This window comes from Hyla sarda, unplaced genomic scaffold (genome assembly GCF_029499605.1).
Source record: "Hyla sarda isolate aHylSar1 unplaced genomic scaffold, aHylSar1.hap1 scaffold_271, whole genome shotgun sequence".
Lineage (NCBI taxonomy): Eukaryota > Metazoa > Chordata > Amphibia > Anura > Hylidae > Hyla > Hyla sarda.
Genome location: NW_026609407.1, coordinates 47,757 through 65,194, shown reverse-complemented (window position 1 = coordinate 65,194; position 17,438 = coordinate 47,757). Strand labels below are relative to the sequence as shown.

Below are 17,438 nucleotides of genomic sequence, written 5' to 3'. Positions count from 1 at the left end.
TACTTTTTTTTCACGTTTTTTTACGTTTTTCTCCTTTTCGCCTCTTTTCTGGGCGTATTATTCTTCTTTTTCTTCTTTTTTTTCGTCTAATGCATACCCCATCAGTGCAGCAATGCTTATTCAATACCGCCAGCAGATGGAGACACTGGGGGATAATTTTCTAAGGATTTATACTGATTTTTCCTGTCTGAATTTGTCGCACAGAAAGTTGCAGGCCAAATATGTGTGACATTTCTGCGACTTTAGCTTCTAGAGCATTTTTACAACATTATACATAGGTGCTGAATACATAAAAAGCGACTGTTCAGCGACAGACAAGTCGCATCGGCTGAAAGTAGGCCAGAATGTCAGTCCATGTTGGAGCAGGTTTAGATACAGTCTAAAGCATAGATCTCAAAGTCTGTGCACAGAATTTAGCAAGGGCCTCGCACCTTCTGATGCATCAGGTAGGTGCACAATAGCATAGCCTAACCCTCTGTACTTTGGTCTATATTGATGCGGGACATAGACAGCCAGCTGATGACCAATCCATTAGTGCAATGGATGGCTGGAAGCATTTGTCTTTGCCTTTGCAATACCACAGAAGCAATGCATGGTCAATGTACAGCAATGACACACCTGTGTGAACAGCCAGGAGACCCCCCCCCCCCCATGTTATGTTACATAGTTACATAGTTAGTACGGTCGAAAAAAGACATATGTCCATCACGTTCAACCAGGGAATTAAGGGGTAGGGGTGTGGCGCGATATTGGGGAAGGGATGAGATTTTATATTTCTTCATAAGCATTAATCTTATTTTGTCAATTAGGAACATTCAGCACCCACCCGCTATCAAGGCAGCTGCCTATCATGTCATGCCCTACCTGCACAGGTGTGCTGGCTACTCAAATGATCCAATTAAGGAGGCCATTTAGTCAGCAGCAGCAGAAGTCCTGTGCCTGGACGCTCCAACAGGGGCCAGACACAAGCAGAAGCAGAAGCAGCAGAAGCAGCAGCAGCACCACCTTTTGTTTATTGGCTGCAGCAGCAGCAAGGCCCACAGGGCTGGCTAGCTGGCTAGCCAGCAAGCAGGTAGCAATGAAAGTAGGAATCTTTCTTTTTAACCCTGTAAGGGGGTGGTGCACTGTACCCGAAGATACTGCCATATCGGGTCAATGCATAGGGCGACGGAAGCAAGCTTCGAAATCGGCCCCCGTTCTCAAAAATCCATTTAATATATGGTCCCCAGATAGGGGACGTATCAGATATTAAACTGATAAGAACAGATACTACACTTGATCTTAGCCAAAAGGCCGAGAAGCGATAACCGTGAAAGGGGCGGGCCCAACAAGGTCCCCTTCATGGGCACTATCACTGCTTGCTGTCAGGGAGGCTGCCAGACAATTTTCCATGCACACTCTGGGCTGGGGGGCAGTCAACCACCAGTACACACAGCAGAACCTAAACCCATACCATTATTGCTAAGCAGCAAGACAGGGGCCCATTGCACTCCCACGGGGCCTTTTTAAATGCAATCCATAACCCGGATTTGCCAGGAACCCTTCTTACTCCTCCTACTTGCATGTGACACTGGGCTTAGGATCTGCATAGGAAACACACACACAAGCACACACCTACCTTTGTTGCCTGCAGATGCCTCCTTGGCTGTCCCCAAACGGTATCAAACCAACACCCACGGGAAGCTGTAAGCATAGAGGACATGCCTGCACCCCATTGGACTTACCTGTGTGGGTTAAATCCGGGTTATTTGACAACCTATGGCGGTGATGGTTCTGCTCAGGCAGAGCAGTGCTGATGCTCCTCATAAAGCTGTCGCTGCTGTGAAGGTTCTAGGTGACATCACAAATCCCTTTGGTTACATACACAACAAAGCTGGGTTGTTGTTGTTTACACTCTGCAAGGCCTGTGGAAGTGAGTGACATCATAGCACTGTAGTTCTGAGGGTTCAAGATGGATGCAACAATCTCCTGTTGCTTCTATGAAGGCCGTAATAGACGACATCACCAAACAGCTCCATAGTCACATACACAGCAAAGGAGAGATGTTGTTTACACCTAGTGATGTCAGTGGTATTGAGTGACATCACAGCACAGTGCTAAGGCTCCTGGGCCTGGCCTGGACACAGCAGCGGCTGCAATATCTCAACGGAGAATACGTTTATATCTATGTGTGTGTGTGCGCATATATATATATATATATATATATATATATATATATATATATATTTCTCCGCCGAAATCACTTTTAAACCCATTTCCACCTTTTTTTCCCTTCTCTTCCTCTTACTTTTTTTTCACGTTTTTTTACGTTTTTCTCCTTTTCGCCTCTTTTCTGGGCGTATTATTCTTCTTTTTCTTCTTTTTTTTCGTCTAATGCATACCCCATCAGTGCAGCAATGCTTATTCAATACCGCCAGCAGATGGAGACACTGGGGGATAATTTTCTAAGGATTTATACTGATTTTTCCTGTCTGAATTTGTCGCACAGAAAGTTGCAGGCCAAATATGTGTGACATTTCTGCGACTTTAGCTTCTAGAGCATTTTTACAACATTATACATAGGTGCTGAATACATAAAAAGCGACTGTTCAGCGACAGACAAGTCGCATCGGCTGAAAGTAGGCCAGAATGTCAGTCCATGTTGGAGCAGGTTTAGATACAGTCTAAAGCATAGATCTCAAAGTCTGTGCACAGAATTTAGCAAGGGCCTCGCACCTTCTGATGCATCAGGTAGGTGCACAATAGCATAGCCTAACCCTCTGTACTTTGGTCTATATTGATGCGGGACATAGACAGCCAGCTGATGACCAATCCATTAGTGCAATGGATGGCTGGAAGCATTTGTCTTTGCCTTTGCAATACCACAGAAGCAATGCATGGTCAATGTACAGCAATGACACACCTGTGTGAACAGCCAGGAGACCCCCCCCCCCCCATGTTATGTTACATAGTTACATAGTTAGTACGGTCGAAAAAAGACATATGTCCATCACGTTCAACCAGGGAATTAAGGGGTAGGGGTGTGGCGCGATATTGGGGAAGGGATGAGATTTTATATTTCTTCATAAGCATTAATCTTATTTTGTCAATTAGGAACATTCAGCACCCACCCGCTATCAAGGCAGCTGCCTATCATGTCATGCCCTACCTGCACAGGTGTGCTGGCTACTCAAATGATCCAATTAAGGAGGCCATTTAGTCAGCAGCAGCAGAAGTCCTGTGCCTGGACGCTCCAACAGGGGCCAGACACAAGCAGAAGCAGAAGCAGCAGAAGCAGCAGCAGCACCACCTTTTGTTTATTGGCTGCAGCAGCAGCAAGGCCCACAGGGCTGGCTAGCTGGCTAGCCAGCAAGCAGGTAGCAATGAAAGTAGGAATCTTTCTTTTTAACCCTGTAAGGGGGTGGTGCACTGTACCCGAAGATACTGCCATATCGGGTCAATGCATAGGGCGACGGAAGCAAGCTTCGAAATCGGCCCCCGTTCTCAAAAATCCATTTAATATATGGTCCCCAGATAGGGGACGTATCAGATATTAAACTGATAAGAACAGATACTACACTTGATCTTAGCCAAAAGGCCGAGAAGCGATAACCGTGAAAGGGGCGGGCCCAACAAGGTCCCCTTCATGGGCACTATCACTGCTTGCTGTCAGGGAGGCTGCCAGACAATTTTCCATGCACACTCTGGGCTGGGGGGCAGTCAACCACCAGTACACACAGCAGAACCTAAACCCATACCATTATTGCTAAGCAGCAAGACAGGGGCCCATTGCACTCCCACGGGGCCTTTTTAAATGCAATCCATAACCCGGATTTGCCAGGAACCCTTCTTACTCCTCCTACTTGCATGTGACACTGGGCTTAGGATCTGCATAGGAAACACACACACAAGCACACACCTACCTTTGTTGCCTGCAGATGCCTCCTTGGCTGTCCCCAAACGGTATCAAACCAACACCCACGGGAAGCTGTAAGCATAGAGGACATGCCTGCACCCCATTGGACTTACCTGTGTGGGTTAAATCCGGGTTATTTGACAACCTATGGCGGTGATGGTTCTGCTCAGGCAGAGCAGTGCTGATGCTCCTCATAAAGCTGTCGCTGCTGTGAAGGTTCTAGGTGACATCACAAATCCCTTTGGTTACATACACAACAAAGCTGGGTTGTTGTTGTTTACACTCTGCAAGGCCTGTGGAAGTGAGTGACATCATAGCACTGTAGTTCTGAGGGTTCAAGATGGATGCAACAATCTCCTGTTGCTTCTATGAAGGCCGTAATAGACGACATCACCAAACAGCTCCATAGTCACATACACAGCAAAGGAGAGATGTTGTTTACACCTAGTGATGTCAGTGGTATTGAGTGACATCACAGCACAGTGCTAAGGCTCCTGGGCCTGGACACAGCAGCGGCTGCAATATCTCAACGGAGAATACGTTTATATCTATGTGTGTGTGTGCGCATATATATATATATATATATATATATATATATATATATTTCTCCGCCGAAATCACTTTTAAACCCATTTCCACCTTTTTTTCCCTTCTCTTCCTCTTACTTTTTTTTCACGTTTTTTTACGTTTTTCTCCTTTTCGCCTCTTTTCTGGGCGTATTATTCTTCTTTTTCTTCTTTTTTTTCGTCTAATGCATACCCCATCAGTGCAGCAATGCTTATTCAATACCGCCAGCAGATGGAGACACTGGGGGATAATTTTCTAAGGATTTATACTGATTTTTCCTGTCTGAATTTGTCGCACAGAAAGTTGCAGGCCAAATATGTGTGACATTTCTGCGACTTTAGCTTCTAGAGCATTTTTACAACATTATACATAGGTGCTGAATACATAAAAAGCGACTGTTCAGCGACAGACAAGTCGCATCGGCTGAAAGTAGGCCAGAATGTCAGTCCATGTTGGAGCAGGTTTAGATACAGTCTAAAGCATAGATCTCAAAGTCTGTGCACAGAATTTAGCAAGGGCCTCGCACCTTCTGATGCATCAGGTAGGTGCACAATAGCATAGCCTAACCCTCTGTACTTTGGTCTATATTGATGCGGGACATAGACAGCCAGCTGATGACCAATCCATTAGTGCAATGGATGGCTGGAAGCATTTGTCTTTGCCTTTGCAATACCACAGAAGCAATGCATGGTCAATGTACAGCAATGACACACCTGTGTGAACAGCCAGGAGACCCCCCCCCCCCCATGTTATGTTACATAGTTACATAGTTAGTACGGTCGAAAAAAGACATATGTCCATCACATTCAACCAGGGAATTAAGGGGTAGGGGTGTGGCGCGATATTGGGGAAGGGATGAGATTTTATATTTCTTCATAAGCATTAATCTTATTTTGTCAATTAGGAACATTCAGCACCCACCCGTTATCAAGGCAGCTGCCTATCATGTCATGCCCTACCTGCACAGGTGTGCTGGCTACTCAAATGATCCAATTAAGGAGGCCATTTAGTCAGCAGCAGCAGAAGTCCTGTGCCTGGACGCTCCAACAGGGGCCAGACACAAGCAGAAGCAGCAGAAGCAGCAGCAGCAGCACCTTTTGTTTATTGGCTGCAGCAGCAGCAAGGCCCACAGGGCTGGCTAGCTGGCTAGCCAGCAAGCAGGTAGCAATGAAAGTAGGAATCTTTCTTTTTAACCCTGTAAGGGGGTGGTGCACTGTACCCGAAGATACTGCCATATCGGGTCAATGCATAGGGCGACGGAAGCAAGCTTCGAAATCGGCCCCCGTTCTCAAAAATCCATTTAATATATGGTCCCCAGATAGGGGACGTATCAGATATTAAACTGATAAGAACAGATACTACACTTGATCTTAGCCAAAAGGCCGAGAAGCGATAACCGTGAAAGGGGCGGGCCCAACAAGGTCCCCTTCATGGGCACTATCACTGCTTGCTGTCAGGGAGGCTGCCAGACAATTTTCCATGCACACTCTGGGCTGGGGGGCAGTCAACCACCAGTACACACAGCAGAACCTAAACCCATACCATTATTGCTAAGCAGCAAGACAGGGGCCCATTGCACTCCCACGGGGCCTTTTTAAATGCAATCCATAACCCGGATTTGCCAGGAACCCTTCTTACTCCTCCTACTTGCATGTGACACTGGGCTTAGGATCTGCATAGGAAACACACACACAAGCACACACCTACCTTTGTTGCCTGCAGATGCCTCCTTGGCTGTCCCCAAACGGTATCAAACCAACACCCACGGGAAGCTGTAAGCATAGAGGACATGCCTGCACCCCATTGGACTTACCTGTGTGGGTTAAATCCGGGTTATTTGACAACCTATGGCGGTGATGGTTCTGCTCAGGCAGAGCAGTGCTGATGCTCCTCATAAAGCTGTCGCTGCTGTGAAGGTTCTAGGTGACATCACAAATCCCTTTGGTTACATACACAACAAAGCTGGGTTGTTGTTGTTTACACTCTGCAAGGCCTGTGGAAGTGAGTGACATCATAGCACTGTAGTTCTGAGGGTTCAAGATGGATGCAACAATCTCCTGTTGCTTCTATGAAGGCCGTAATAGACGACATCACCAAACAGCTCCATAGTCACATACACAGCAAAGGAGAGATGTTGTTTACACCTAGTGATGTCAGTGGTATTGAGTGACATCACAGCACAGTGCTAAGGCTCCTGGGCCTGGACACAGCAGCGGCTGCAATATCTCAACGGAGAATACGTTTATATCTATGTGTGTGTGTGCGCATATATATATATATATATATATATATATATATATATTTCTCCGCCGAAATCACTTTTAAACCCATTTCCACCTTTTTTTCCCTTCTCTTCCTCTTACTTTTTTTTCACGTTTTTTTACGTTTTTCTCCTTTTCGCCTCTTTTCTGGGCGTATTCTTCTTCTTTTTCTTCTTTTTTTTCGTCTAATGCATACCCCATCAGTGCAGCAATGCTTATTCAATACCGCCAGCAGATGGAGACACTGGGGGATAATTTTCTAAGGATTTATACTGATTTTTCCTGTCTGAATTTGTCGCACAGAAAGTTGCAGGCCAAATATGTGTGACATACTTTAGCTTCTAGAGCATTTTTACAACATTATACATAGGTGCTGAATACATAAAAAGCGACTGTTCAGCGACAGACAAGTCGCATCGGCTGAAAGTAGGCCAGAATGTCAGTCCATGTTGGAGCAGGTTTAGATACAGTCTAAAGCATAGATCTCAAAGTCTGTGCACAGAATTTAGCAAGGGCCTCGCACCTTCTGATGCATCAGGTAGGTGCACAATAGCATAGCCTAACCCTCTGTACTTTGGTCTATATTGATGCGGGACATAGACAGCCAGCTGATGACCAATCCATTAGTGCAATGGATGGCTGGAAGCATTTGTCTTTGCCTTTGCAATACCACAGAAGCAATGCATGGTCAATGTACAGCAATGACACACCTGTGTGAACAGCCAGGAGACCCCCCCCCCCCCATGTTATGTTACATAGTTACATAGTTAGTACGGTCGAAAAAAGACATATGTCCATCACGTTCAACCAGGGAATTAAGGGGTAGGGGTGTGGCGCGATATTGGGGAAGGGATGAGATTTTATATTTCTTCATAAGCATTAATCTTATTTTGTCAATTAGGAACATTCAGCACCCACCCGCTATCAAGGCAGCTGCCTATCATGTCATGCCCTACCTGCACAGGTGTGCTGGCTACTCAAATGATCCAATTAAGGAGGCCATTTAGTCAGCAGCAGCAGAAGTCCTGTGCCTGGACGCTCCAACAGGGGCCAGACACAAGCAGAAGCAGAAGCAGCAGAAGCAGCAGCAGCACCACCTTTTGTTTATTGGCTGCAGCAGCAGCAAGGCCCACAGGGCTGGCTAGCTGGCTAGCCAGCAAGCAGGTAGCAATGAAAGTAGGAATCTTTCTTTTTAACCCTGTAAGGGGGTGGTGCACTGTACCCGAAGATACTGCCATATCGGGTCAATGCATAGGGCGACGGAAGCAAGCTTCGAAATCGGCCCCCGTTCTCAAAAATCCATTTAATATATGGTCCCCAGATAGGGGACGTATCAGATATTAAACTGATAAGAACAGATACTACACTTGATCTTAGCCAAAAGGCCGAGAAGCGATAACCGTGAAAGGGGCGGGCCCAACAAGGTCCCCTTCATGGGCACTATCACTGCTTGCTGTCAGGGAGGCTGCCAGACAATTTTCCATGCACACTCTGGGCTGGGGGGCAGTCAACCACCAGTACACACAGCAGAACCTAAACCCATACCATTATTGCTAAGCAGCAAGACAGGGGCCCATTGCACTCCCACGGGGCCTTTTTAAATGCAATCCATAACCCGGATTTGCCAGGAACCCTTCTTACTCCTCCTACTTGCATGTGACACTGGGCTTAGGATCTGCATAGGAAACACACACACAAGCACACACCTACCTTTGTTGCCTGCAGATGCCTCCTTGGCTGTCCCCAAACGGTATCAAACCAACACCCACGGGAAGCTGTAAGCATAGAGGACATGCCTGCACCCCATTGGACTTACCTGTGTGGGTTAAATCCGGGTTATTTGACAACCTATGGCGGTGATGGTTCTGCTCAGGCAGAGCAGTGCTGATGCTCCTCATAAAGCTGTCGCTGCTGTGAAGGTTCTAGGTGACATCACAAATCCCTTTGGTTACATACACAACAAAGCTGGGTTGTTGTTGTTTACACTCTGCAAGGCCTGTGGAAGTGAGTGACATCATAGCACTGTAGTTCTGAGGGTTCAAGATGGATGCAACAATCTCCTGTTGCTTCTATGAAGGCCGTAATAGACGACATCACCAAACAGCTCCATAGTCACATACACAGCAAAGGAGAGATGTTGTTTACACCTAGTGATGTCAGTGGTATTGAGTGACATCACAGCACAGTGCTAAGGCTCCTGGGCCTGGACACAGCAGCGGCTGCAATATCTCAACGGAGAATACGTTTATATCTATGTGTGTGTGTGCGCATATATATATATATATATATATATATATATATATATATATATATATATATTTCTCCGCCGAAATCACTTTTAAACCCATTTCCACCTTTTTTTCCCTTCTCTTCCTCTTACTTTTTTTTCACGTTTTTTTACGTTTTTCTCCTTTTCGCCTCTTTTCTGGGCGTATTATTCTTCTTTTTCTTCTTTTTTTTCGTCTAATGCATACCCCATCAGTGCAGCAATGCTTATTCAATACCGCCAGCAGATGGAGACACTGGGGGATAATTTTCTAAGGATTTATACTGATTTTTCCTGTCTGAATTTGTCGCACAGAAAGTTGCAGGCCAAATATGTGTGACATTTCTGCGACTTTAGCTTCTAGAGCATTTTTACAACATTATACATAGGTGCTGAATACATAAAAAGCGACTGTTCAGCGACAGACAAGTCGCATCGGCTGAAAGTAGGCCAGAATGTCAGTCCATGTTGGAGCAGGTTTAGATACAGTCTAAAGCATAGATCTCAAAGTCTGTGCACAGAATTTAGCAAGGGCCTCGCACCTTCTGATGCATCAGGTAGGTGCACAATAGCATAGCCTAATCCTCTGTACTTTGGTCTATATTGATGCGGGACATAGACAGCCAGCTGATGACCAATCCATTAGTGCAATGGATGGCTGGAAGCATTTGTCTTTGCCTTTGCAATACCACAGAAGCAATGCATGGTCAATGTACAGCAATGACACACCTGTGTGAACAGCCAGGAGACCCCCCCCCCCCCCATGTTATGTTACATAGTTACATAGTTAGTACGGTCGAAAAAAGACATATGTCCATCACGTTCAACCAGGGAATTAAGGGGTAGGGGTGTGGCGCGATATTGGGGAAGGGATGAGATTTTATATTTCTTCATAAGCATTAATCTTATTTTGTCAATTAGGAACATTCAGCACCCACCCGCTATCAAGGCAGCTGCCTATCATGTCATGCCCTACCTGCACAGGTGTGCTGGCTACTCAAATGATCCAATTAAGGAGGCCATTTAGTCAGCAGCAGCAGAAGTCCTGTGCCTGGACGCTCCAACAGGGGCCAGACACAAGCAGAAGCAGCAGAAGCAGCAGCAGCACCACCTTTTGTTTATTGGCTGCAGCAGCAGCAAGGCCCACAGGGCTGGCTAGCTGGCTAGCCAGCAAGCAGGTAGCAATGAAAGTAGGAATCTTTCTTTTTAACCCTGTAAGGGGGTGGTGCACTGTACCCGAAGATACTGCCATATCGGGTCAATGCATAGGGCGACGGAAGCAAGCTTCGAAATCGGCCCCCGTTCTCAAAAATCCATTTAATATATGGTCCCCAGATAGGGGACGTATCAGATATTAAACTGATAAGAACAGATACTACACTTGATCTTAGCCAAAAGGCCGAGAAGCGATAACCGTGAAAGGGGCGGGCCCAACAAGGTCCCCTTCATGGGCACTATCACTGCTTGCTGTCAGGGAGGCTGCCAGACAATTTTCCATGCACACTCTGGGCTGGGGGGCAGTCAACCACCAGTACACACAGCAGAACCTAAACCCATACCATTATTGCTAAGCAGCAAGACAGGGGCCCATTGCACTCCCACGGGGCCTTTTTAAATGCAATCCATAACCCGGATTTGCCAGGAACCCTTCTTACTCCTCCTACTTGCATGTGACACTGGGCTTAGGATCTGCATAGGAAACACACACACAAGCACACACCTACCTTTGTTGCCTGCAGATGCCTCCTTGGCTGTCCCCAAACGGTATCAAACCAACACCCACGGGAAGCTGTAAGCATAGAGGACATGCCTGCACCCCATTGGACTTACCTGTGTGGGTTAAATCCGGGTTATTTGACAACCTATGGCGGTGATGGTTCTGCTCAGGCAGAGCAGTGCTGATGCTCCTCATAAAGCTGTCGCTGCTGTGAAGGTTCTAGGTGACATCACAAATCCCTTTGGTTACATACACAACAAAGCTGGGTTGTTGTTGTTTACACTCTGCAAGGCCTGTGGAAGTGAGTGACATCATAGCACTGTAGTTCTGAGGGTTCAAGATGGATGCAACAATCTCCTGTTGCTTCTATGAAGGCCGTAATAGACGACATCACCAAACAGCTCCATAGTCACATACACAGCAAAGGAGAGATGTTGTTTACACCTAGTGATGTCAGTGGTATTGAGTGACATCACAGCACAGTGCTAAGGCTCCTGGGCCTGGACACAGCAGCGGCTGCAATATCTCAACGGAGAATACGTTTATATCTATGTGTGTGTGTGCGCATATATATATATATATATATATATATATATATATATATATATATATTTCTCCGCCGAAATCACTTTTAAACCCATTTCCACCTTTTTTTCCCTTCTCTTCCTCTTACTTTTTTTTCACGTTTTTTTACGTTTTTCTCCTTTTCGCCTCTTTTCTGGGCGTATTATTCTTCTTTTTCTTCTTTTTTTTCGTCTAATGCATACCCCATCAGTGCAGCAATGCTTATTCAATACCGCCAGCAGATGGAGACACTGGGGGATAATTTTCTAAGGATTTATACTGATTTTTCCTGTCTGAATTTGTCGCACAGAAAGTTGCAGGCCAAATATGTGTGACATTTCTGCGACTTTAGCTTCTAGAGCATTTTTACAACATTATACATAGGTGCTGAATACATAAAAAGCGACTGTTCAGCGACAGACAAGTCGCATCGGCTGAAAGTAGGCCAGAATGTCAGTCCATGTTGGAGCAGGTTTAGATACAGTCTAAAGCATAGATCTCAAAGTCTGTGCACAGAATTTAGCAAGGGCCTCGCACCTTCTGATGCATCAGGTAGGTGCACAATAGCATAGCCTAACCCTCTGTACTTTGGTCTATATTGATGCGGGACATAGACAGCCAGCTGATGACCAATCCATTAGTGCAATGGATGGCTGGAAGCATTTGTCTTTGCCTTTGCAATACCACAGAAGCAATGCATGGTCAATGTACAGCAATGACACACCTGTGTGAACAGCCAGGAGACCCCCCCCCCCCCATGTTATGTTACATAGTTACATAGTTAGTACGGTCGAAAAAAGACATATGTCCATCACGTTCAACCAGGGAATTAAGGGGTAGGGGTGTGGCGCGATATTGGGGAAGGGATGAGATTTTATATTTCTTCATAAGCATTAATCTTATTTTGTCAATTAGGAACATTCAGCACCCACCCGCTATCAAGGCAGCTGCCTATCATGTCATGCCCTACCTGCACAGGTGTGCTGGCTACTCAAATGATCCAATTAAGGAGGCCATTTAGTCAGCAGCAGCAGAAGTCCTGTGCCTGGACGCTCCAACAGGGGCCAGACACAAGCAGAAGCAGAAGCAGCAGAAGCAGCAGCAGCACCACCTTTTGTTTATTGGCTGCAGCAGCAGCAAGGCCCACAGGGCTGGCTAGCTGGCTAGCCAGCAAGCAGGTAGCAATGAAAGTAGGAATCTTTCTTTTTAACCCTGTAAGGGGGTGGTGCACTGTACCCGAAGATACTGCCATATCGGGTCAATGCATAGGGCGACGGAAGCAAGCTTCGAAATCGGCCCCCGTTCTCAAAAATCCATTTAATATATGGTCCCCAGATAGGGGACGTATCAGATATTAAACTGATAAGAACAGATACTACACTTGATCTTAGCCAAAAGGCCGAGAAGCGATAACCGTGAAAGGGGCGGGCCCAACAAGGTCCCCTTCATGGGCACTATCACTGCTTGCTGTCAGGGAGGCTGCCAGACAATTTTCCATGCACACTCTGGGCTGGGGGGCAGTCAACCACCAGTACACACAGCAGAACCTAAACCCATACCATTATTGCTAAGCAGCAAGACAGGGGCCCATTGCACTCCCACGGGGCCTTTTTAAATGCAATCCATAACCCGGATTTGCCAGGAACCCTTCTTACTCCTCCTACTTGCATGTGACACTGGGCTTAGGATCTGCATAGGAAACACACACACAAGCACACACCTACCTTTGTTGCCTGCAGATGCCTCCTTGGCTGTCCCCAAACGGTATCAAACCAACACCCACGGGAAGCTGTAAGCATAGAGGACATGCCTGCACCCCATTGGACTTACCTGTGTGGGTTAAATCCGGGTTATTTGACAACCTATGGCGGTGATGGTTCTGCTCAGGCAGAGCAGTGCTGATGCTCCTCATAAAGCTGTCGCTGCTGTGAAGGTTCTAGGTGACATCACAAATCCCTTTGGTTACATACACAACAAAGCTGGGTTGTTGTTGTTTACACTCTGCAAGGCCTGTGGAAGTGAGTGACATCATAGCACTGTAGTTCTGAGGGTTCAAGATGGATGCAACAATCTCCTGTTGCTTCTATGAAGGCCGTAATAGACGACATCACCAAACAGCTCCATAGTCACATACACAGCAAAGGAGAGATGTTGTTTACACCTAGTGATGTCAGTGGTATTGAGTGACATCACAGCACAGTGCTAAGGCTCCTGGGCCTGGACACAGCAGCGGCTGCAATATCTCAACGGAGAATACGTTTATATCTATGTGTGTGTGTGCGCATATATATATATATATATATATATATATATATATATATATATATATTCTCCGCCGAAATCACTTTTAAACCCATTTCCACCTTTTTTTCCCTTCTCTTCCTCTTACTTTTTTTTCACGTTTTTTTACGTTTTTCTCCTTTTCGCCTCTTTTCTGGGCGTATTATTCTTCTTTTTCTTCTTTTTTTTCGTCTAATGCATACCCCATCAGTGCAGCAATGCTTATTCAATACCGCCAGCAGATGGAGACACTGGGGGATAATTTTCTAAGGATTTATACTGATTTTTCCTGTCTGAATTTGTCGCACAGAAAGTTGCAGGCCAAATATGTGTGACATTTCTGCGACTTTAGCTTCTAGAGCATTTTTACAACATTATACATAGGTGCTGAATACATAAAAAGCGACTGTTCAGCGACAGACAAGTCGCATCGGCTGAAAGTAGGCCAGAATGTCAGTCCATGTTGGAGCAGGTTTAGATACAGTCTAAAGCATAGATCTCAAAGTCTGTGCACAGAATTTAGCAAGGGCCTCGCACCTTCTGATGCATCAGGTAGGTGCACAATAGCATAGCCTAACCCTCTGTACTTTGGTCTATATTGATGCGGGACATAGACAGCCAGCTGATGACCAATCCATTAGTGCAATGGATGGCTGGAAGCATTTGTCTTTGCCTTTGCAATACCACAGAAGCAATGCATGGTCAATGTACAGCAATGACACACCTGTGTGAACAGCCAGGAGACCCCCCCCCCCCCATGTTATGTTACATAGTTACATAGTTAGTACGGTCGAAAAAAGACATATGTCCATCACGTTCAACCAGGGAATTAAGGGGTAGGGGTGTGGCGCGATATTGGGGAAGGGATGAGATTTTATATTTCTTCATAAGCATTAATCTTATTTTGTCAATTAGGAACATTCAGCACCCACCCGCTATCAAGGCAGCTGCCTATCATGTCATGCCCTACCTGCACAGGTGTGCTGGCTACTCAAATGATCCAATTAAGGAGGCCATTTAGTCAGCAGCAGCAGAAGTCCTGTGCCTGGACGCTCCAACAGGGGCCAGACACAAGCAGAAGCAGAAGCAGCAGAAGCAGCAGCAGCACCACCTTTTGTTTATTGGCTGCAGCAGCAGCAAGGCCCACAGGGCTGGCTAGCTGGCTAGCCAGCAAGCAGGTAGCAATGAAAGTAGGAATCTTTCTTTTTAACCCTGTAAGGGGGTGGTGCACTGTACCCGAAGATACTGCCATATCGGGTCAATGCATAGGGCGACGGAAGCAAGCTTCGAAATCGGCCCCCGTTCTCAAAAATCCATTTAATATATGGTCCCCAGATAGGGGACGTATCAGATATTAAACTGATAAGAACAGATACTACACTTGATCTTAGCCAAAAGGCCGAGAAGCGATAACCGTGAAAGGGGCGGGCCCAACAAGGTCCCCTTCATGGGCACTATCACTGCTTGCTGTCAGGGAGGCTGCCAGACAATTTTCCATGCACACTCTGGGCTGGGGGGCAGTCAACCACCAGTACACACAGCAGAACCTAAACCCATACCATTATTGCTAAGCAGCAAGACAGGGGCCCATTGCACTCCCACGGGGCCTTTTTAAATGCAATCCATAACCCGGATTTGCCAGGAACCCTTCTTACTCCTCCTACTTGCATGTGACACTGGGCTTAGGATCTGCATAGGAAACACACACACAAGCACACACCTACCTTTGTTGCCTGCAGATGCCTCCTTGGCTGTCCCCAAACGGTATCAAACCAACACCCACGGGAAGCTGTAAGCATAGAGGACATGCCTGCACCCCATTGGACTTACCTGTGTGGGTTAAATCCGGGTTATTTGACAACCTATGGCGGTGATGGTTCTGCTCAGGCAGAGCAGTGCTGATGCTCCTCATAAAGCTGTCGCTGCTGTGAAGGTTCTAGGTGACATCACAAATCCCTTTGGTTACATACACAACAAAGCTGGGTTGTTGTTGTTTACACTCTGCAAGGCCTGTGGAAGTGAGTGACATCATAGCACTGTAGTTCTGAGGGTTCAAGATGGATGCAACAATCTCCTGTTGCTTCTATGAAGGCCGTAATAGACGACATCACCAAACAGCTCCATAGTCACATCCACAGCAAAGGAGAGATGTTGTTTACACCTAGTGATGTCAGTGGTATTGAGTGACATCACAGCACAGTGCTAAGGCTCCTGGGCCTGGACACAGCAGCGGCTGCAATATCTCAACGGAGAATACGTTTATATCTATGTGTGTGTGTGCGCATATATATATATATATATATATATATATATATATATATATATATATATTTCTCCGCCGAAATCACTTTTAAACCCATTTCCACCTTTTTTTCCCTTCTCTTCCTCTTACTTTTTTTTCACGTTTTTTTACGTTTTTCTCCTTTTCGCCTCTTCTGGGCGTATTATTCTTCTTTTTCTTCTTTTTTTTCGTCTAATGCATACCCCATCAGTGCAGCAATGCTTATTCAATACCGCCAGCAGATGGAGACACTGGGGGATAATTTTCTAAGGATTTATACTGATTTTTCCTGTCTGAATTTGTCGCACAGAAAGTTGCAGGCCAAATATGTGTGACATTTCTGCGACTTTAGCTTCTAGAGCATTTTTACAACATTATACATAGGTGCTGAATACATAAAAAGCGACTGTTCAGCGACAGACAAGTCGCATCGGCTGAAAGTAGGCCAGAATGTCAGTCCATGTTGGAGCAGGTTTAGATACAGTCTAAAGCATAGATCTCAAAGTCTGTGCACAGAATTTAGCAAGGGCCTCGCACCTTCCTGATGCATCAGGTAGGTGCACAATAGCATAGCCTAACCCTCTGTACTTTGGTCTATATTGATGCGGGACATAGACAGCCAGCTGATGACCAATCCATTAGTGCAATGGATGGCTGGAAGCATTTGTCTTTGCCTTTGCAATACCACAGAAGCAATGCATGGTCATGTACAGCAATGACACACCTGTGTGAACAGCCAGGAGACCCCCCCCCCCATGTTATGTTACATAGTTTACATAGTTAGTACGGTCGAAAAAAGACATATGTCCATCACGTTCAACCAGGGAATTAAGGGGTAGGGGTGTGGCGCGATATTGGGGAAGGGATGAGATTTTATATTTCTTCATAAGCATTAATCTTATTTTGTCAATTAGGAACATTCAGCACCCACCCGCTATCAAGGCAGCTGCCTATCATGTCATGCCCTACCTGCACAGGTGTGCTGGCTACTCAAATGATCCAATTAAGGAGGCCATTTAGTCAGCAGCAGCAGAAGTCCTGTGCCTGGACGCTCCAACAGGGGCCAGACACAAGCAGAAGCAGAAGCAGCAGAAGCAGCAGCAGCACCACCTTTTGTTTATTGGCTGCAGCAGCAGCAAGGCCCACAGGGCTGGCTAGCTGGCTAGCCAGCAAGCAGGTAGCAATGAAAGTAGGAATCTTTCTTTTTAACCCTGTAAGGGGGTGGTGCACTGTACCCGAAGATACTGCCATATCGGGTCAATGCATAGGGCGACGGAAGCAAGCTTCGAAATCGGCCCCCGTTCTCAAAAATCCATTTAATATATGGTCCCCAGATAGGGGACGTATCAGATATTTAACTGATAAGAACAGATACTACACTTGATCTTAGCCAAAAGGCCGAGAAGCGATAACCGTGAAAGGGGCGGGCCCAACAAGGTCCCCTTCATGGGCACTATCACTGCTTGCTGTCAGGGAGGCTGCCAGACAATTTTCCATGCACACTCTGGGCTGGGGGGCAGTCAACCACCAGTACACACAGCAGAACCTAAACCCATACCATTATTGCTAAGCAGCAAGACAGGGGCCCATTGCACTCCCACGGGGCC

General features: G+C 46.2%; 8 non-coding genes across 8 annotated transcripts; all 8 read right to left on the bottom strand.

Moving 5' to 3' along the window:
• Positions 1–1,114: 1,114 nt before the first annotated feature.
• Positions 1,115–1,305, bottom strand: LOC130325364 (U2 spliceosomal RNA). The gene has a single exon (XR_008870197.1). It is a non-coding gene; the product is annotated as a U2 spliceosomal RNA (small nuclear RNA).
• Positions 1,306–3,398: 2,093 nt separating this feature from the next.
• On the bottom strand, positions 3,399–3,589 carry LOC130325363 (U2 spliceosomal RNA). The gene has a single exon (XR_008870196.1). It is a non-coding gene; the product is annotated as a U2 spliceosomal RNA (small nuclear RNA).
• A 2,076-nt stretch (positions 3,590–5,665) lies between these two features.
• Positions 5,666–5,856, bottom strand: LOC130325361 (U2 spliceosomal RNA). Its single transcript, XR_008870194.1, has one exon. It is a non-coding gene; the product is annotated as a U2 spliceosomal RNA (small nuclear RNA).
• Positions 5,857–7,929: 2,073 nt separating this feature from the next.
• Positions 7,930–8,120, bottom strand: LOC130325360 (U2 spliceosomal RNA). The gene has a single exon (XR_008870193.1). It is a non-coding gene; the product is annotated as a U2 spliceosomal RNA (small nuclear RNA).
• Positions 8,121–10,209: 2,089 nt separating this feature from the next.
• On the bottom strand, positions 10,210–10,400 carry LOC130325359 (U2 spliceosomal RNA). The gene has a single exon (XR_008870192.1). It is a non-coding gene; the product is annotated as a U2 spliceosomal RNA (small nuclear RNA).
• A 2,090-nt stretch (positions 10,401–12,490) lies between these two features.
• On the bottom strand, positions 12,491–12,681 carry LOC130325358 (U2 spliceosomal RNA). Its single transcript, XR_008870191.1, has one exon. It is a non-coding gene; the product is annotated as a U2 spliceosomal RNA (small nuclear RNA).
• A 2,089-nt stretch (positions 12,682–14,770) lies between these two features.
• On the bottom strand, positions 14,771–14,961 carry LOC130325357 (U2 spliceosomal RNA). The gene has a single exon (XR_008870190.1). It is a non-coding gene; the product is annotated as a U2 spliceosomal RNA (small nuclear RNA).
• Positions 14,962–17,050: 2,089 nt separating this feature from the next.
• LOC130325334 (U2 spliceosomal RNA) lies at positions 17,051–17,241 on the bottom strand. The gene has a single exon (XR_008870176.1). It is a non-coding gene; the product is annotated as a U2 spliceosomal RNA (small nuclear RNA).
• Between the last annotated feature and the right edge of the window lie 197 nt (positions 17,242–17,438).